The following is a 23,512-nucleotide window of genomic DNA, read 5'->3' on the forward strand; positions in this document are numbered from 1 at the left end:
GTTACTGTTGATACTGTACATGGTTTTCGACAAATTCATCATCATAAGATGTAGTGTAGGTTATATACCTCAATGATCTAAATCGCTGTTCCGCAACCTATGGGGCGCGACCCAAACAGAAAAAAATTTATGGTTCGCGAAATTGTTTCCGATACTGAAACTTTTTTATCAATTATACACTGATCTATATGTGAATATGCTTGGTTTGTAAGATCAAATACGCAATGTTGGGTCGCGAAAATTCCCAAAATAGGATCATGGGGTCGCGGTCAAAAAAGTATCCCTCTTAGTCTTAGTCTGGGTATGGACTAATAAGTTATGCTGATTTAGGGTCGGTTTTTTGAAAATAGCACATTATCAGCAGTAACATGTAACAACATTTTTATTGACAAAAAATTGGAAATTAAAACGTGTATTTCATAAATAGATGGATTAAAAGTAGACGCATTCCACTGAATTTTTAACCCTCTATTATAGTTGCTCTTTTGGTGCTCCATAGAAACGAAAATATTGAACTTCGTGTATGCGAAATTCGCTAATGGTGTGCAAGAAACACGTCTGTAAAATCATCAATTTAAAGGATTACTTTAAATGGTTACTTTTTATGTGATTCTTCTTCATACAAGTACTTATGAGGCTCAATTCTAAGGTGTGGTATTCACAATAAGTTTGGAGTCGAAATTAAAACAGCTAGGGCCAGGCCTTACCTTCTCTAGGCCTACTAATCTCTCTAGTCTCTTGTACTAGGCTAGACTAGTTATGGGTGTAATAGACGGTTGATCGGGATCACAGACAATCAGGCCCAGGCGATCGGGCAGCCCAATATTGTTGAAGATTGGTACAAAAGACGATCAGGCACAAAATAGAAATGTACGGGTCTAAATGACTCTCACAACTTAAACCAATAAACAATTTTTGTGCTACCGAAGCCATCTTGGTGAGATGACAAACAGTTGTGACCAACTGAGCGTAAAAATGGAGAATATAATTATATATCACAAGAATTAGTAATCTATAGAATAATAGAAATTTGTAACAGAGCGTGGATGCCCGCCCTCATGATGTATACAGACTAAAGAAGACTTGATTTGACAGATATTATGTCATATTAAATAGAATTATGATAATATATATAAATTTGATTTCTTTTAATTTAATTTATATTGTTACATGTTTATGTCTCGTCATATTGTATTTTGTGAGGGTCCCTAGTGATCAGCTTTGGCTGGATGGACCACCCTCATAAAATATTGTTGAAATAAAAATAAATAAATAAAACATTTTATAAAACATATTTAATAACAAACTAGTGTACATTCACTTCTACAGAAAATTATTAAATTAGTTCACAAAGAAAGACCGAACCACAATAACAAACATCTACCCAGCGTTACTCAGCATGGTCTATTCTTTGCCGCGTAATAATCTACGCCCGGTAAATTAAGTAATTTATGATATAAATGTTACATTTGATTAATATTTATTTTTTCTACTAGAAACAAGTTAAATAGATATATTATTAAACTATCCTTCATGAAAACAAGTCAACAAAAATCTATCTGCTATGCTATGCCAGGGCTAGGTAGTGCCAGGGTTAGGTAGTGCCATTGTTAACCCACTCACTATAGTTCATCCTCATTATCACTTTGGTAATAGTAGTGTACAATGACAGAGTATTGACTAAGTTCATTTTATTATCACTCTGTGTAAATATAACCAAAATGGTAATAGTACAGAGAGTTATAAACTGTTGTGTGTTCTATTTATTATCTTTGTTTAACATTAGAATTTACAATGTTAATATTAAATCTATGGTAAAGATTATCTGATAACAAATTGTATAACAGGAACTCAATAATCAAAACAAACAAATCATTATTAACAATTTCTACCCTGGTTTTCTGTATAAGTGTTATAATGAACTTGTTATCATATAAACTGTCCGACCAGAGCAATATGTAAAAAAATATATTTAGATTATAAATGCATAACTAACCAATTAGTTAATGATATGACTAGAAACCTACTTAAACAAATTAATTTCCAAAAAATAAAAGTTACAGTTATTTGGCTAAAAAATATAATTTGTTATAAAGATAATAAATGTTTGCTAAAGTATTCTGACTATATATAGACCCTGAACCAGACCAGATCAAATGTGAGAAAACAAATTACCTATCAGAGGTCCCTGAAGCCCATTCAAATAAGACCAATTTTGACAAATATAGTCAGGGCCGTACACAGGATTTTATTTGGGTAGATGCGGATTAATATATTTTGGACCATTTTCATAATATTGAGTGAAGACGATAAGACCCTATAAAATGTGGACCTTTTGCAATTTGGCGGGGTGGGGGGGGGGGGCCTGCGTACGACCCTGATAGTGACCCATGAAACCCAAAAAAGAGAGCACATCAACCAGATCTAACATGGGATACCACATAAGACTAAATTAAAGTATTCATTGTGAATACCTGTTTTAACACCCACTTAGTGTATGTGTATCAGAATGAATGACACAATTGCAGCAAATGCATAACTAACCAATTAGTTAATGATATAGAAACCTACTTAAACAAATTAATTTCAAACAAATAAAAGTTACAGTTATTTGGCTAAAAAATATAATTTGTTATAAACTAGAAATCTAGCTAGTCAACAGTAAAGTAAAAGATTAGGTCTCGTTAGAATACAGTGTGTGGTATTATGTTTGGACACTAAGAAAACCAAGTTTTTATGGAAAATCTTTATAGCCTAAATACTTCTGGGGAATTAGAAGGTGATCCACGCAAACTTCAGAAGTTTAGAAGAAAATAAAGTGCAAAGGCTTTGCACTAAAAAACCCTTATGACATTTTCTTTAAAGAAATTTAATTTCTTAATTGTAGAAACAAACCCATTTTGAGTAAGAAATAGAAAAATGTGAAACTAGAGAAATAAAAGAGGATAAATTATGTTTTTAAATAATTTTTCTGTATATAACATACTCAATGTTTGACAATTTCATAGCTAAAACAATTTTTGTCAGAGATTTTTCTTATCAAAAAAAGTAATTGTTCAGTAGGAGTTGATCAGGAATTGTGTTTTATTTCGGAATCCTTTTAGCCATGTTTGTTTTTTTACTTGAGAAAAATGTTATGCAGATTTGTCAACAAGCTTACATTCAGAAAAACAAGGGGCCTGATTATTATTAATGACCTTGTGTATTTGTGTTTACTGTTTGCCTGTTTCCCCTAGATACAGCCAAACAAATCCTATCAAAATCATTATCGTCAGTTAAATATTAACTTTGTATTTAAACAAAAGATAAATTAAATATCATCTGATTGTTTGAAATGTATAAAGGTTATAGAAATGTTTGGTTATTACTTCCAGGGCTGTTAGTCAGGGTATTTGTGTGGGGTATTGTACTACCTTACTTTATGATCCATTTATTAATAGACTAAAATGCACGGGTGTCACGAAAGCTCAGACCACGAAAGCTCAGACCCCCTAAGACCTAAGATCACGAAAGCTAAGACCCAACACCTAAGATTACAAATATTTATCTTTCGCACCTGCCTTGTATTTTAACTCCCAACAATTATTCTGAATACCACACCTTAGAATTGGCACTTTCATGAAAAAGAATCACATAAAAAGTAACAAATACATTTTTAAATTAAAGATTTTACAGACGTTTTTCTCGCACACAAAATGACTAGCCTACAGGACAGTAGGCCTACCCCATGGGCCATGTTCAATGTTTTTGTTTCTATGGAACGTCAAAAGAGCAAAAATTATATAGAGGGCTGAAAACTCTGTGGAGTCCATCTACAGTGTGGATGGAACAATGTAAAATTAAAATTGTAATGATAATAGTATAATCATGCAAGTACGAAGAAATAAATACTGGCAAATAAATTTTAATTTAAAAATCATGATAAGTTTTTTTGTTTCGTTTTCTTTCTGTTTTTATACTTGTACTATTATTGTTGCTCTTTTGGCGCTCCATAGAAACAAAAACATTGAGCATGGGGGGGCCGAGCTCGAGGAGTTACATTGTCATTACAGTATACAAAGAAACACATCTGTAAAATCATCAATTTAAAGGATTTATTTATTTGTTATTATGTGTTTCTCCTTCTGAAAGTACTTATAAGTCCTAATTTTAAAGTGTGGTGTTCAGGATAAAGTTAGTCAACAAATTTGGAGTCAAAATACAAGAAAGGCAGGTGCGTAAGAAAAACATCCTCTGAAGCAACACAATGGAGTAAATATATACCAACAAACAACCCGTCAAGTTTGTTTGTTGTAAAGAAAAAATATACATTTACTCAACGGGCGAAAATAATGTGAGTTTATCTATGTTTTGCGGTAGTATTAAATTATATTTATGGTAATAAATGAAACCTACTGTGTTTAAAATTATGTATGGATAAACAAGTATTGTTTTTAAGCTGTAGTATATCTTAGTATTTGTAATCTTAGGTGTTGGGTCTTAGCTTTCGTGATCTTAGGTCTTAGGGGGTCTGAGCTTTCGTGGTCTGAGCTTTCGTGACACCCTAAAATGCACTGCTTCCCCAGGGCTGTAGTGTTAGTCAGGGTATTTGTGTGGGATATTGTACTACCTTACTTTATGATCCATTTATTAATAGACTGTCACTAAAATGCACTGCTTCCCCAGGGCTATAATAGTCAGGGTATTTGTGTGGGGTATTGTACTACCTTACTTTATGATTCATTTATTAATAGACTAAAATACACTGCTTCCCAGCAGGGCTGTTAGTCAGGGTATTTGTGTGGGGTATTGTACTACTGTACCTTACTTTATGGTCCATTTATTAATAGACTAAAATGAATTGCTTCCCAGCAAGGCTGTTAGTCAGGGTATTTGTGTGTGGTATTGTACTACCTTACTTTATGATCCATTTATTAATAGACTAAAATGCACTGCTTCCCCAGGGCTGTTAGTCAGGGTATTTGTGTGGGGTATTGCACTACCTTACTTTATGATCCATTTATTAATAGACGAAAATGCACTGCTTCCCCAGGGCTGTTAGACAGGGTATTTGTGTGGGGTATTGTACTACCTTACTTTATGATCCATTTATTAATAGATTAAAATGCACTGCTTCCCCAGGGCTGTTAGTCAGGGTATTTGTGTGGGGTATTGTACTACCTTACTTTATGATCCATTTATTAATAAACTAAGATGCACTGCTTTCCCAGGGCTGTTAGACAGGGTATTTGTGTGGGGTGGGGTATTGTACTACCTTACTTTATGATCCATTCATTAATAGACTAAAATGCACTGCTCCCCAGGGCTGTTAGTCAGGGTATTTGTGTGTGGTATTGTACTACCTTACTTTATGATCCATTTATTAATAGACTAAAATGCACTGCTTTCCCAGGGCTGTTAGTCAGGGTATTTGTGTGGGGTATTGTACTACCTTACTTTATGATCCATTTATTAATAAACTAAAATGCACTGCTTTCCCAGGGCTGTTAGTCAGGGTATTTGTGTGGGGTATTGTACTACCTTACTTTATGATCCATTTATTAATAGACTAAAATGCACTGCTTCCCCAGGGCTGTTAGTCAGGGTATTTGTGTGGGGTATTGTACTACCTTACTTTATGATCCATTTATTAATAGACTAAAATGCACTGCTTCCCCAGGGCTGTTAGTCAAGGGTATTTGTGTGGGGTATTGTACTACCTTACTTTATGATTCATTTATTAATAGACTAAAATGCACTGCTTCCCCAGGGCTATAATAGTCACTGAGGGTATTTGTGTGGGATATTGTACTACCTTACTTTATGGTCCATTTATTAATAGACTAAAATGAATTGCTTCCCAGCAAGGCTGTTAGTCAGGGTATTTGTGTGTGGTATTGCACTACCTTACTTTATGATCCATTTATTAATAGACTAAAATGCACTGCTTCCCCAGGGCTGTTATTAGTCAGGGTATTTGTGTGGGGTATTGTACTACCTTACTTTATTATCCATTTATTAATAGACTAAAATGCACTGCTTCCCCAGGGCTGTTAGACAGGGTATTTGTGTGGGGTGGGGTATTGTACTACCTTACTTTATGATCCATTTATTAATAGACTAAAATGCACTGCTTCCCCAGGGCTGTTAGTCAGGGTATTTGTGTGGGGTATTGTACTACCTTACTTTATGATCCATTTATTAATAGACTAAAATGCACTGCTTCCCCAGGGCTGTTAGTCAGGGTATTTGTGTGGGGTATTGTACTACCTTACTTTATGATCCATTTATTAATAGACTAAAATGCACTGCTTCCCCAGGGCTGTTAGTCAAGGGTATTTGTGTGGGGTATTGTACAGTACTACCTTACTTTATGATTCATTTATTAATAGACTAAAATGCACTGCTTCCCCAGGGCTATAATAGTCACTGAGGGTATTTGTGTGGGATATTGTACTACCTTACTTTATGGTCCATTTATTAATAGACTAAAATGAATTGTTTCCACAGGGCTGTTAGTCAGGGTATTTGTGTGGGGTATTGTACTACCTTACTTTATGATCCATTTATTAATAGACTAAAATGCACTGCTTCCCCAGGGCTGTTAGTCAGGGTATTTGTGTGGGGTATTGTACTACCTTACTTTATGATCCATTTATTAATAGACTAAAATGCACTGCTTCCCCAGGGCTGTTAGTCAAGGGTACTTGTGTGGGGTATTGTACTACCTTACTTTATGATCCATTTATTAATAGACTAAAATGCACTGCTTCCCCAGGGCTGTTAGACAGGGTATTTGTGTGGGGTATTGCACTACCTTACTTTATGATCCATTTATTAATAGACTAAAATGCACTGCTTTCTCAGGGCTGTTAGTCAGGGTGTTTGTGTGGGGTATTGTACTACCTTACTTTATGATCCATTTATTAATAGACTAAAATGTACTGCTTCCCCACGGCTGTTAGTCAGGGTATTTGTGTGGGGTATTGTACTACCTTACTTTATGATCCATTTATTAATAGACTAAAATGCACTGCTTCCCCAGGGCTGTTAGTCAGGGTATTTGTGTGGGGTATTGTACTACCTTACTTTATGATCCATTTATTAATAGACTAAAATGCACTGCTGTAGTGTCGTACAGTTTATAAATGGGTTATTTAGTAAACACATCCTGGCAACGCCAAACTCGTGTAGAATACGCATGCGTGCAGGACACGCAGTAGTACCAAACAGGATATAATAAAAAGATAGAACTGCATTTATAGTGTCTACCGAATCGTCATTAAAGTCATCGTAAACAATATTACACTGGCGACGAGTAGGATCAAGTAAAAATGGAATCCACACTGGCAAACTTCCCGAACTTCAAAATACGAAATTCCGGCGACGATGCGCAAGAATTCGAAAAATACGCAGGCCGACTCGAAAATTTTTCCACGGCTATGAACATCCGGGACGACAAGAGGAAGAGAGCACTGTTGCTTCACTATGCAGGTGAGAAGGTATACGATATTTTTGGAACTTTGCAGGCAATATTTATGATGAGGCCAAACTAGCAATGAAAAACTACTTTGAGCCCAAGAAGAATATTCCATTCGCCATCTACACCTTCCGTCAGTTAAGCCAAAATGCCAGCGAGTCGATTGACGACTACGTCACACGCTTACGTCATGCTGCTAGGACATGCTCGTTTGCGGACGTTGATGGTGAAATAAAAATGCAAATAATATCTCACTGTTGCTCGCCAAAGCTTAGACGTGCGGCTCAACGAGATCCTACCAGTGGTGGCGCCAGCGGGGGGGCTACGGGGACTCTAGCCCCCTCGTCGGGGAACACGGGTACTTTTTGTCGGGGAATATAATATACAGTAAAAAACGTTCGCGTTCACTTCATATAGCTTCAGCGCCTAGAAAACCACGACGTTCCATTGACCGTGAGAGTACGTCAGAGGGCTATTATGCACTTTATATGCATTCATTATTGCCAGCGATCTAACTTACTACTAAACAATAGCTAGGTACGCACTTGTCTGGCGGTATCCCTTTGTACGAATCGTTCAACTTTGGGTCGAGACGCGTGATATCAAGTTCCATCCAGGGACCAAAATGTGTAATGTAGTTATTTTCCAGGCGAAGTTTACCGACGGTTACCGAAGGGAACACGGGTACTTTTTGTCGGGGAATATAATATACAGTAAAAAGCGTTCGCGTTCACTTCGTAGCTAGCTTCAGCGCCTAGAAAGCCGCGACGTTTCATTGACCATGAGAATACGTCAGAGTGATATTATGCACTTTATATGCATTCATTATTGCCAGCGATCTAACTTACTACTAAACAATAGCTAGGTTCGCACTTGTCTCTGGCGGTATCCCTTTGTACGAATCGTTCAACGTTGGGTCGAGACGTGTGATATCATGTTCCATCCAGGGACCAAAATGTGTACTGTAGTTATTTTCCAGGCGAAGTTTACTGACGGTTACGTCGTGTACTGCGTCGACGTACGCTACACTACAGCAAAAACGAATTACGTTAATTGTTCGTAAGTTCACCAGTTTTTTTAATTTACAAGTAACCTTCTGTACCGTGGGGCACCTAAAATAAATTTTTCATCCATTACTATAAACAAAAAAACATGCCATTTTTGCTTAGCCAACATCTTATTATAGCTAAGTTATTACATTTTCAATGTCCTGTATGTCATGAATTTCTCACCACTCGGAAGTCCAGATGGTACGCACGCATACACTTGGGAGGAATAAACTTATTTCCCCGACTGAAAAAGGTCTACGCTTGCGTTTTTTAAGCCTCTAGGCCTGATGTTTCCGAAGTATAAAATGCTATAGTTTTAAACAGTTTTTTAGCTCAGCCCCAACAATAAAGCTGGTCATATTTCGAAGTACAAGAAGTGCATTTTCCGGGACCTAACATCTCTATTTTTCAAAACATTTCTTAGCTCAGTCACAACCTTGATAGGGACTTATATATTTTGTTTCATGTTTTGAAGTATAGGCCTAATAAGTCCAATTTCCTGGACCTCCAACTCTATTTTTCTAAATTTTCTTTGAACTTCCAAAAGGGCAGTTAATGCTATGAATAGCGATGATCCAAAAGCTGAATCATCAGAGGATGAGTATTCTTTCTCGTTGAAAAATGAAACCAAAGCGAAGCTACCAAAAGCAACACTGAAGGTAAACAATGTTAGTTTACAATTGCTAATCGACAGCGGATCGACAGTCAACATCGTGACTGAAGACGTAGCCAAAAAGCTTAAGGTGAAAATAGGTAAAACGAACACGAAGATATATCCTTATGCTGCCGACACCCCCCTTAAAGTTTTGGGTGGATTCAACGCGATGGTGGAATCGAGCAAAAAGATTGTCCTCGCGGATTTTGTTGTTGTAAAACGTGGCCCCACTCCAATTATCGGATACATCACAGGGGTAGAGCTTGGAATCATTGACATAACATGTAGTATCCCACAACAACCCATGACGGACATAACCGCAAAATACGAGAATGTGTTCAAAGGACTGGGTAAGATGAAAGATGCAACAATCAAATTGCACATCAACCCCGACGCCAAGCCTGTTAATCAAATTCACCGCAGGATACCATTCCACCAACGCGCCGTAGTGGAAGAATGCCTTGACAGAATGCTGCAAGATGAAGTTATAGAGCCAGCACCTGGACCACACACCTGGATCAATCCGATCGTACTTGTACCCAAAAGCAATGGTAAAACGCGAATGGTTGTGGACATGCGTGAGGCAAACAAAGCGATAGGACGCGAGAGGTACTTAACGCCAACGCTAGATGATATAATTTGCAAGCTAACAGGCGCTACCGTGTTTAGCAAAATCGACATGAACAGCGGGTACCAACAACTACTTCTGCATCCTGATTCGCGCAACATAAGTACATTCTCTACGCACAAAGGACTGTATCATTACAAGCGATTATTTTACGGTATCAACGCTGCGCACGAGATCTTCAATGAAAAAGTCAAAAACATGCTGAGCGGAGTACAGAACCAACTCAACATAAGTGATGACATTATAATTTTTGGTAAAGACACTAAGGAACATGATGAAGCTTTAAATGCTGTATTTGAATGTTTGCGTGATTCTAATGTTACAGTAAACAAAGATAAATGTGAATTTTACAAGTCAAATATCACGTTTTTTTGGCATGGTTTTTTCCAAGGAGGGAATTTCCCCAGATCCTAGGAAAGTTACTGCGATCAAAGCATTAAAGGCCCCAGAATGCATTACAGAATTGCGTTCCCTTTTTGGTATGGTTAATTTTCTCAGTCGGTTCATTCCAAATTATGCCACTATTACAGCACCTATGCGTAAGTTGCTACAAAGTGACACCAAATTTGAATGGGGTGAAGAGCAAAACAAAGCTCTAGAAATGCTCAAGGATAAGCTCAATTCTGATCGTGTTATGGCATATTTCGACCCCACACAAACCACCGATGTTTATGTAGACGCTAGTCCAGTGGGTCTAGCTGGAATCTTAATGCAAGATGACAAAGTCGTTTTCTGTGGTAATAGGTCATTAACAGCCACTGAAAAAAGGTATTCCCAAATTGAACGGGAGGCATTGGCCATCGCATGGGCGTGCCATTATTTTCGACTGTTTCTAGTTGGCAAACCATTTAGAGTCTTTACTGACCACAAACCGCTACTTTCACTGTTTAACAACCCACGGTCCAAACCCTCTCTCAGAATAGAAAATTGGATACTAAGGTTGCAAATGTTTCAGTTTGAAGTACAGTATGTTTCCAAAAAGGTTCAACTAATCCTGCCGACTATATGTCACGGTACACATTAGATAAGTGTAATGAAGTAAATAACTGTGTGACTGACAGTGCCACTGCATATGTAAATAGGTGTATTGAACAAGCTAAACCTAATGCAATGACTATTGCCGACATTCAGTTAGCAACAGAGTCTGATAAAACGATTCAATGTGTTCTTAAGTTTATGCTAAATGATAATTGGGATATGGCCAAGTTGAAGCCAGAAGACCTAACTGATGTTGATCTAGAAGACCTCAAATCATATATGAATGTAAAAGATGAAATAATTTGTTCTGATGATGGCAAAATATTATTAAGAGGCAAAAATATCATTATCCCCCTTAGCTTAAGACGTAAAGTTGTTGACCTCGCTCACGAAGGGCACCAGGGGATAGTTAAGACAAAGAATTTATTGCGTTCTAAGGTCTGGTTCCCTAAGTTAGACAAACTTAGTGAAATAGTTGTAAAGGAGTGTATGTTGTGTCAGGCTGCAACTCCTCAGTCAGTACGAGCCCCACTCAAAATGTCTGGTTTACCACAAAACAGATGGGAGCAGGTTAGCATAGATTTTTGTCATGTTAACAATGAATATGTAATGGTTGTAATCGATGATTACTCACGGTTCCCTGTTGTCGAGCTCCTAACTTCAACTTCAGCAAATGCTGTGATTCCGAAAATTGACAAAATTTTCAGCATGCTAGGGGTTCCCAAGGTTGTCCGGTCAGATAATGGCCCACCCTTCAACAGTGATGCATTTGATAAATTTTCAAAATATCTTGGTTTCCATCACAGGAAAGTAACTCCATTGTGGCCCGAGGCCAACGGTGAAGTCGAGCGCTTTATGCGCACGTTCAAGAAAGTATTATATACCTCTGAACACTGGAAACAAGACATGTACGTCTTTTTAAGAAATTATAGGGCGACCCCACATTGTACAACGGGTGTTTCACCAGCAAAGGCCCTCTTGGGTATGGACCTTAATATTCGATTTCCATCTCTTAAAAGGGAGGAGAGTAGTAATGATGAGTCACTACGACAAACTGACAATCGAAACAAAATTAAGATGAAGCATGATGCTGAAAGAAGGAGATGCATCAGAATGTAATCTCAACGTAGGTGACACTGTGTTAGTAAAGCAAGAAAAAAAGAACAAATTTACCACACCTTTCTGTAAAACACCTTTAATCATTGTACATAGAAATCATGATCTAATTACAGCTAAACACCCAGATGGTAATAAGATAACCAGAAACTGGTCACACTTTAAAAAGGTAAATCTGCCAAATAGGGCACATGTAAATCCAAAACCGGTTTATAATGATGATACTGTTGTAGTGGGACAAGATCCGATCCCACAACAGACACGCAGATCTTGTAGACAAGCAAGACGGCCTCAAAGGCTAGTTGAGGAATAATGCTATGCATTAGTCCAGAAAGTGAAAGCGTTAAGTTGTTTGTATATAGCAGTTAGCAGTTTGTAAAAATAAATGTTAAAACAATAACTCTTATTTCAATATCACAGTGTGCATTTTAAATCTAGTAGAAGGGAGATGTAGTGTCGTACAGTTTATAAATGGGTTATTTAGTAAACACATCCTGGCAACGCCAAACTCGTGTAGAATACGCATGCGTGCAGACCGAACAGGATATAATAAAAAGATAGAACTGCATTTATAGTGTCTACCGAATCGTCATTAAAGTCATCGTAAACAATATTACAACTGCTTCCACAGGGCTGTTAGACAGGGTATTTGTGTGGGGTATTGTACCAGTGGCGGATCTAGCGGGGGGGCGTGTGGGGCGTACGCCCCCCCCCCCCTATTTTTTAAAGATTTTTTTTTTTTTTGAAAAAAATTAAATAGATTTTAAAAACACGTATCGTTTCTACGGTCATTTTCATAGTGAAAATAGTACGTCGGAGCACATCGTCCGCTTGATCGCATTCCACCAAGCATATAGGTCGACATCCTTTGTGTACTATCAATCTCTAGCGTTACCAACGATCATTCACAGTTAAGTGTAAAAGGAGCAAGTTGATAAAAGCCACGTGGTGAGCTTGGTCGCGTCCTACTAAGCAGGTCGGCATCCTTTGTGATCGTCACTCCCGTATTGTAGAGTAGCGGTACCTCCGCTGTAAATGTAAAGATGTAAAGTGCAGGCAAGTTGTTAGCTTGCTTTGGTACCCTAGGTAAGTATCAGCTGCATGTTCCACATGTCGTAATTTGCGAGCTTTAGAGTGTTTGGTAAATGACATTATGAGATGTTTGTAAATCGTTTTAAACGACTTACAATGCGCTAGAACGCCAAAATTTTCCCCCTGGCCCCCAGCCAATGTTTGCTCGCTTCGCTCGCAAAGCTACGCCACTACTATTTCAAAATCCTGGATCCGCCCCTGTTGTACTACCTTACTTTATGATCCATTTATTAATAGACTAAAATACACTGCTTCTCCAGGGCTGTTAGTCAGGGTATTTGTGTGGGGTATTGTACGGGTGTCACGAAAGCTCAGACCACGAAAGCTCAGACCCCCTAAGACCTAAGATCACGAAAGCTAAGACCCAACACCTAAGATTACAAATACTAAGATATACTACAGCTTAAAAACAATACTTGTTTATCCATACATAATTTTAAACACAGTAGGTTTCATTTATTACCATAAATATAATTTAATACTACCGCAAAACATAGATAAACTCACATTATTTTCGCCCGTTGAGTAAATGTATATTTTTTCTTTACAACAAACAAACTTGACGGGTTGTTTGTTGGTATATATTTACTCCATTGTGTTGGTTCAGAGGATGTTTTTCTTACGCACCTGCCTTTCTTGTATTTTGACTCCAAATTTGTTGACTAACTTTATCCTGAACACCACACATTAAAATTATGACTTATAAGTACTTTCAGAAGGAGAAACACATAATAACAAATAAATAAATCCTTTAAATTGATGATTTTACAGATGTGTTTCTTTGTATACTGTAATGTAACTCCTCGAGCTCCCATGCTCAATGTTTTTGTTTCTATGGAGCGCCAAAAGAGCAACAATAATAGTACAAGTATAAAAACAGAAAGAAAACGAAACAAAAAAACTTAACATGATTTTTAAATTAAAATTTATTTGCCAGTATTTATTTCTTCGTACTTGCATGATTATACTATTATCATTACAATTTTAATTTTACATTGTTCCATCCACACTGTAGATGGACTCCACAGAGTTTTCAGCCCTCTATATAATTTTTGCTCTTTTGACGTTCCATAGAAACAAAAACATTGAACATGGCCCATGGGGTAGGCCTACTGTCCTGTAGGCTAGTCATTTTGTGTGCGAGAAAAACGTCTGTAAAATCATCAATTTAAAAATGTATTTGTTACTTTTTATGTGATTCTTTTTCATGAAAGTGCCAATTCTAAGGTGTGGTATTCAGAATAAATGTTAGGAGTTAAAATACAAGGCAGGTGCGAAAGATAAATATTTGTAATCTTAGGTGTTGGGTCTTAGCTTTCGTGATCTTAGGTCTTAGGGGGTCTGAGCTTTCGTGGTCTGAGCTTTCGTGACACCCGGTATTGTACTACCTTACTTTATGATCCATTTATTAATAGACTAAAATGTACTGCTTCCCCAGGGCTGTTAGTCAGGGTATTTGTGTGGGGTATTGTACTACCTTACTTTATGATCCATTTATTAATAGACTAAAATGCACTGCTTCCCCAGGGCTGTTAGTCAGGGTATTTGTGTGGAGTATTGTACTACCTTACTTTATGATCCATTTATTAATAGACTAAAATGCACTGCTTCCCCAGGGCTGTTAGTCAAGGGTATTTGTGTGGGGTATTGTACTACCTTACTTTATGATCCATTTATTAATAGACTAAAATGCACTGCTTCCCCTGGGCTGTTAGTCAGGGTATTTGTGTGGGGTATTGTACTACCTTACTTTATGATCCATTTATTAATAGACTAAAATGCACTGCTTCCCCAGGGCTGTTCGTCAGGGTATTTGTGTGGGGTATTGTACTACCTTACTTTATGATCCATTTATTAATAGACTAAAATGCACTGCTTCCCCAGGGCTGTTAGTCAGGGTATTTGTGTGGGGTATTGTACTACCTTACTTTATGATCCATTTATTAATAGACTAAAATGCACTGCTTCCCCAGGGCTGTTAGTCAAGGGTACTTGTGTGGGGTATGCAGTAATACGATAGTTTAGTTTAGTTCTGTAGTTATAATGCTTTATATTTCACATGACAGAAGATTGTAAAAATCTGTTGAATCAGTAAGTTTGTCTAACCTGCATAACATAATGCCACACTCATTTTGGTAGAAATACACCAGGAGTAGATCCAGGATTTAGAGGGGACGGCTAATAATAGACTGGGGAAAGAAGCCTAGTCCCCATGGTTCTAATCAAAATTTTAAAATTTTCTCTTTCGCCATGCTTTTATAAAGTCTCCCACCATTTAATTTTTATGATTTCGGACCTCCACATACTAAAATGGCAGTGCGAAATAACACTTTTGGTTTTTAATAATAAATGAACAATAAATGATATCATTATTGAATAAAGAATTGTTTATCTCATAATAAATATATTTTATTCAAAATAAAGTTCTGTTCTTATTGTAATATCCATTTTTTTTATCCATAATTGTTATTTTAAAATATTTTGTATAAAGCTGGTAGACTGCTCACAATAAAATACAGACAGTAGTTTTTGTTTGATTATGCAAAATATGATTTTTTTTAAATTAATAATTTATAATTAGGTGATACATTTAATATCTATAGCTTCTAGTGCATTCTCCATACAAAACCAATTTCTGATAAATAAAATGAATGTGATGTGAAGTAGGATTGGCTTTCCCATGGATATCTTTTTTCCTTCTTGATATACCTGAGTACCAATAATTAACCAGTATATAGGCCAATAAATAATATTATCAATAATATTATCACAACATAAAATGGCATAGTAGGCCTCTATTAACCAAACAGAGCCTCCTAATTAGCCTTAATATAAATTGTTTTTTATACCTACAGTAAACAATTCCTGGTAATCAAAATACATATTATTATCCTAAAGCACAAAATATTATTAACAAATATATCCACGACACTTTATTAATTTTATTTAATCAGCAAAGCATCTATTATGAATTAAAAATATACATAGTTATGTGATGTTTTGTTCCAAAATCAATAATTCTTATAATGTACTAGCGCAAGCAAGTACTTCTGTACACTTTGCACATCAATAATTCACCGTCAAATATGCAATTACATTTTTTAAAGTATTTGTTGCTTCTAATCTATACTTTACATGGGTTAATGGAGATAATTTTGAAAAATGTTTGATCACATGACTTTTAAGTTTAACCCAATGTTGTAACTCTTTATATATATGGCTCTGGCTCCGCCCATAATTCGTTCGTTTACATTGGTTGAATATGAATTATGATATCTTCCTAACACTATCTTTGTTTATATTAAGTTTGCAAACGATAGATAGGTAAACAAGACTTATATTTTCTATTATAGGCTAGCATGCAAGACTGATTAGGAAGTCATGTGACGCACAGAAGCAGTGACAATTATAAACACCTTATAGTCAAGTAGCGTCTGTTGATGTAGAGCTGTTCAGTCGGACTGATTTACCAGTGGGTGGAGGATTGTTTCCAGGGTAGGGTACCAACAATTCTGTTGTTCAGATTCAGTTGTAGTGTGAGTTTTTATATTATTTATTTAATATTTCATTTGACTTACAGAATTGTGCTTTGTTTTATGACAATTACAGGAATAGCAATACTTTATTTGGAAATGTTGGTTTATGGCAACCAGTTGCATCCAGTGAAGTGTTTCTCAACTATTTTATTTTTACAGCAAAAATTGCAATACAATAAAATTACAGATTTTAATTCGAAATTCAGAGGCTTAAAAGGTAATCTTGGTGAACACTACAAGGGTGATCACTATCTTTTGCTCAAATTCTGCCTATGTTATCAGACTTTTCATTTAATAGCACATAAATTGTTCAATAAACTTGTGTTAAAATGTTAATATCAAACGTACTAATGTCTGTTGTTGGAGAGTACAAAGGTCACAGAAGTTAGGCTGCTGAATATCTTGTAGTACTAAGTATATATTGAACAAAACATGTCTGACATGAAAATAAAAAAAGGTGTATTAGCCTGATAGTACAGTGATACGCCCGTATTCTTAAACCGGACTTTAGTCGTAGTTTGAACTTTGACTTCAAAAAGTGTTAGTTCGAGCTACAGGCTCTAAAGGTCACTTCTTTTTAAAATTGAAAAAATGGATTGACACAGTTATTGCGCATCAGTTTTTTGCATGCAGTATTTTATTTATGCATTATGAAAAATGGAAAAAGTGGCTACCCTAAATCTGATTAAAATTGCCTCAAATGACGCTAGAACGCGTTGCTACCGGGGGCCCATGGCGGCCCCTCCCTGACACCCAGCCTAGAGAGAGATTAACCAAATTATTAACCAAATAACTGATACGTTTTTCTGATACTCACAATTGCCTAGAGGGATGTTTTTGCTGTTTTTTTAGGGTGTAAAGTATAGCGGCCAAACTGAATGGCAGCCATTTGTTGTGTATTAATTAAAGAAAAGTCATAATTGCCGTTTGGGAAAATGAATCCACAAAACAATGTTTCCAGTTATTATGAACAAAATAATAATCTTCATGTAGTAACACCAGCATACAGGGTTATCTTCATTCAGTAACACCAGCATACAAGTCGTCTTCATTCAGTAACGCCAGCATACAGGTCATCTTCATTCAGTAACGCCAGCATACAGGTCATCTTCATCAGTAACACCAGCATACAGGTCATCTTCATTCAGTAACACCAGCATACATACAGGTCATCTTCATTCAGTAACACCAGCATACAGGTCATCTTCATTCAGTAACACCAGCATACAGGAGTCATCTGCATGCAGTAACACCAGCATACATCTCATCTTCATTCAGTAACACCAGCATTTATACAGGTCATCTTCATTCAGTAATATGCAGGCATACAGGTCATCTTCATTCAGTAACGCCAGCATACAGGTCATCTTCATTCAGTATCACAGTCATCTTCATTCAGTAACACCAGCATTTATACAGGTCATCTTCATTCAGTAATATGCAGGCATACAGCTCATCTTCATTCAGTAACGCCAGCATACAGGTCATCTTCATTCAGTATCACAGTCATCTTCATTCAGTAACACCAGCATACAGGAGTCATCTTCATGCAGTAACACCAGCATACAGGTCATCTTTCATTCATTTAATGCAAAGGTTTCTGTCTGATGGAATTATGTTTTACATTTCATATTTTCAGAAGAGAATGTGTAGGCTTACTTTTACATTAGAAGCTATCAGTATTAATAATTGTTAAATGAACACGCTGTATTTTTTAAATGGAAAGGTACGTTTGTTTTTTATTTCAAATCCAACAAAAATAACCAGCTCCAATATGTAACTGTTAAAAACAAATTAAAATGTTTGAATAGTTAGCAATACTTTAAAACTTTCTTTAAAGATTATGAAATCATAAATATTACAATTAAAGGGCTCATTCTCATCAAACATAATGATGATATTGATTATTTCCATCAATCATCATTTTCATAAAATAGTGTCATTATTTCTTACATTTTAACAGGAAAAAATTTGAAGAAGCTTTGTGGTACGGGAGTGATTTGCAAACAATTAAACACATTTGTAAGACGCAACCAGATCTTGTGAAATCTATCAGTAAGGTATTTAAAACAAGATGTACATTATTTTTATAATATTATCAAAGAAGAAATTTAATTAAAGTTTAAAATTATAGAGATTGTAATTTTCTTTATTAGTTATTATAACATTTTTTTATATAATGAATTACAATTATTTTGCAATATCACACTAATGATGTTGGTATAACCTGCATGCACTGATTAACAACATTAGGCTAAAAATAATAATATAAATACACACTGATGATGGAGGTATTACCTGCATGCACTGATTAACCACATTAGGCTAAAAATAATAATATAGATACACACTGATGATGGAGGTATAACATGCATGTACTGATTAACCACATTAGGCTAAAAATAATAATATAAATACACACTGATGATGGGGGTATAACCTGCATGTACTGATTAACCACATTAGGCTAAAAATAATAATAAAATACACACTGATGATGGAGGTATAACCTGCATGTACTGATTAACAACATTAGGCTAAAAATAATAATATAAATACACACTGATGATGGAGGTATAACCTGCATGTACTGATTAACAACATTAGGCTAAAAATAATAATATAAATACACACTGATGATGGGGGTATAACCTGCATGTACTGATTAACAACATTAGGCTAAAAATAATAATATAAATACACACTGATGATGGAGGTATAACCTGCATGTACTGATTAACCACATTAGGCTAAAAATAATAATATAAATACACACTGATGATGGGGGTATAACCTGCATGTACTGATTAACCACATTAGGCTAAAAATAATAATATAAATACACACTGATGATGGAGGTATAACCTGCATGTACTGATTATCCACATTAGGCTAAAAATAATAATATAAATACACACTGCTGATGGCGGTATAACCTGCATGCACTGATTAACAACATTAGGCTAAAAATAATAATATAAATACACACTTATTGAAGGGGATTCTTTTCGCATAGCCATCATGGTACCAATTGCTCCTTGCATTTCCTAATTTTGATAATAATACTGTAAAAAAGGGAGTGGGGAGGGGTTGCTAGAACCATAAAACCCTCCTGCTTACGAGTCTGTTATCCTTATTATAGGGAGTGGGGAGGGGTTGCTAGAACCATAAAACCCTCCTGCTTACGAGTCTGAATCCTTATTATAGGGAGTGGGGAGGGTTTGCTAGACCATAAAACCCTCCTTCTTACGAGTCTGTTATCCTTATTATAGGGAGTGGGGAGGGTTTGCTAGACCATAAAACCCTCCTTCTTACGAGTCTGTTATCCTTATTATAGGGAGTGGGGAGGGTTTGCTAGACCATAAAACCCTCCTTCTTACGAGTCTGTTATCCTTATTATAGGGAGTGGGGAGGGTTTGCTAGACCATAAAACCCTCCTGCTTACGAGTCTGTTATCCTTATTATAGGAAGTGGGGAGGGTTTGCTAGAACCATACTTACTTACGAGTCTGTTATCCTTATTATAGGGAGTGGGGAGGGTTTACTAGAACCATACTTACTTACGAGTCTGTTATCCTTATTATAGGGAGTGGGGAGGGTTTGCTAGAACCATACTTACTTACGAGTCTGTTATCCTTATTATAGGGAGTGGGGAGGGTTTGCTAAAACTATAAAACCCTCCTGCTTATGAGTCTGTTATCTTTATTATAGTTTTACTAATGTGTACACATACATTTTTATTTTTAGCCAGAAAGAAAGCATACAGACATTTGTCAAAGGTAATTTCCTTAATCTTATGTTGGTGAGTTAAGGATCATAAATGAATTTACTTTTTATTTTATTTCACCACCACACAAGTCAAGTCAGTTACAACGTTGAACAATAGAAAATGATCAATAGACATTTATTTAAACATATATAACTCAATCAAAATATCTTATGTCTTAAGCTGCTATTAGCTTTGATATCTTAATTCCTCTTACCAGTAGTAGTACTATCAGAATCATTATTGATAATCTATACATTGTTACAACATGCTGCTATTAGCTGTGATATCTTCATTCCTCTTACCAGTAGTAGTACTATCAGAATCATTATTGATAATCTATACATTGTTACAACATGCTGCTATTAACTGTGATATCTTTATTCCTCTTACCATTAGTAGTACTATCAGAATCATTATTGATAATCTATACATTGTTACAACATGCTGCTATTAACTGTGATATCTTTATTCCTCTTAGCAGTAGTAGTACTAGCAAAATCATTATTGATAATCTATACATTGTTACAACATGCTGCTATTAGCTGTGATATCTTCATTCCTCTTACCAGTAGTAGTACTATCAGAATCATTATTGATTATCTATACATTGTTACAACATGCTGCTATTAGCTGTGATATCTTCATTCCTCTTACCAGTAGTAGTACTATCAGAATCATTATTGATTATCTATACATTGTTACAACATGCTGCTATATTAGCTGTGATATCTTCATTCCTCTTACCAGTAGTAGTACTATCAGAATCATTATTGATAATCTATACATTTTTACAACATGCTGTTATTAGCTGTGATATCTTCATTCCTCTTCCAGTAGTAGTACTAGTAAAATCATTATTGATAATCTATACATTGTTACAACATGCTGCTATTTAGCTGTGATATCTTCATTCCTCTTCCAGTAGTAGTACTAGCAGAATCATTATTGATAATCTATACATTGTTACAACATGCTGCTATTTGTTACAACATGCTGCTATTAGCTGTGATATCTTCAATCCTCTAAACCAGTAGTAGTACTATCAGAATCATTATTGATAATCTATACATTGTTACAACAAGCGGCTATTAGCTGTGATATTGTCAATCCTCTTACCAGTAGTAGTACTAGCAGAACCATTGATAATAGCTGTGACATCTTGTAAAGTGGATAAATATTTTTTATTTTATTTGCAGACGAAAGTTGGCCAAAAGAAAGGAGAGGAAGAAAAACGGATCAAGGTAATTGATTGAAATATGTTGGTAAATAAGTAGGGAGAGAGAGAAAATAAAAACAAATTTAATATTTACAACATCTCAAACTGGTTTTGATTAGAATTGGGGGAAACATCTCTTGGTATCTTTATTTTATTTTAATCCTTAACCATAAAACATACAAAACAAATAAAAATCCATAGCAGCCAAAAAAGCTGAATTGGGGATTTGTTACAAAGGCCAAATTTTTACAAATTATAAATTTCACATATTTTTTTTCAAATAAATATTATAAATATTAAACAATTTAAAAATTACACATAAAAGCAAGCAAAAGGCACAAAGAAGCGTTTTGCTAAGAAAAAAAACATGTAAAGTCATTGTTATTTAAGAATTAAGCAGACAAGTGAGATATAGAAGAAGCGGTCATTTATTATATCTGGATAATGAGACACCAAATTGTCCATATGCATTTTATCATATTTTAACTTTTAATCGCTTTTTAAAGATTTTGTGCAATAATGTGTGTGTTCTATATTTTAATTTTTTGTTTATATTTTATATATATATCGGTTTTTTATCGTACTAATATTTGCCAATCTTTAAGAAGAATTTCTATTGTTATTTTATTATGATAATGGACAAATAAAGCTTTTCAATATTTCATTAATTTTTCATTTGCAGGAATGGCAGATTCTGAAACTTTGAACAGTTTCCGAGACCTAAAAGGTGGTCTCAGTGGGTACTTTGATGGTGAAAGATACCATTGGCTGAGGTTCCTACTATTTGATCAATTGGATGTCGGGGACCTTACAAATAAAGATTTCAATGGACATGACTTACTCAATACACTTGAAGACAAAGGTTTCATCTCAACAACCAATGTTAATTTGCTGTTAGAGATTACAAATACATCTGAAATCGCACAGGCCAAAGATCTTGTATCAAAGTATATGACAAACAACAACATTCAGAATAGACATTCTGATAGAACCAAGTTGTCGTCTTACAGAAAGCGACTGTTTAAGGCCCTGAAACAAGTTGACCCAGATGCATTACGTAATGTTACTGCTTACTATAAATTGACAAAATATAACTTCTCCAATGTATGGGATGCAGTTCTCTATCTGGAGAATGATAAACAATTAGTAGATGATTTTGACAAAATACAGAGGTTTGCAGAACGTCTTGGTGGAATAGCAAGGAACATACTACTTGGTAATGGTATTTAATATTCTTACAAAACTATTCCAAAGTTAATTGTAATGTAACTATTCATATCTTTCATTTGTTTTAAAATTTTACATGATTTAATTTCAATCATTGTTTATATACTATACAAGTTGATAACGTATTGATTATTTTATTTATTAACTGATTATGTAGTCAGTCAATATTGGGAAGAAAGAGACTGAATAAGACAAGATAGTGATAATAAAGACATTGCAATACTAATATAGGATAATGTCATAAACACAAAAATATGTTGATGAAGAATTTGGAATTTTGTAATTTGGAAAACTGATTATAGATATAGAAAATGTAACTCAAAATTGTGTTTGAAAATTGTAAATACTGGACTAACTAACAACAACAAACCCCCCCCCCCCCCCCCCCGCCCCACCTTTGGCTGGCTGACCCCTCCCCTGGGGGTAATCTATAAGAAATTTAGAAAAATGAAGCTGCTAGGTCTCCGGAAATTGCACTTATACATTGATATGATACAAAATTACCATGGTTGGGGTTGTTGGGGGTGAGCTAAGAAAATTTTGAAAACTAGAGCTGCAGCTCTACAAAAATTACACTCATACATTGAAAATGGTGGAGGGAAAATTTGAAAATGTGAAAAATTCATATTATTAAATTATCTGTTTTAAAAACAAATTCACTGAAATAAATGTAAGTGTATATTAAATAATAAATGATTTATTGCCATCGGTCACAATTTAAATTCCCATGTTATTAAAATAATACTAATGACAATGGCAGTAAAATAAGAAATAATTGATTATACTTA

The sequence above is a fragment of the Antedon mediterranea genome, chromosome 4 (assembly GCF_964355755.1).
Source record: "Antedon mediterranea chromosome 4, ecAntMedi1.1, whole genome shotgun sequence".
Taxonomy (NCBI): Eukaryota; Metazoa; Echinodermata; class Crinoidea; order Comatulida; family Antedonidae; genus Antedon; species Antedon mediterranea.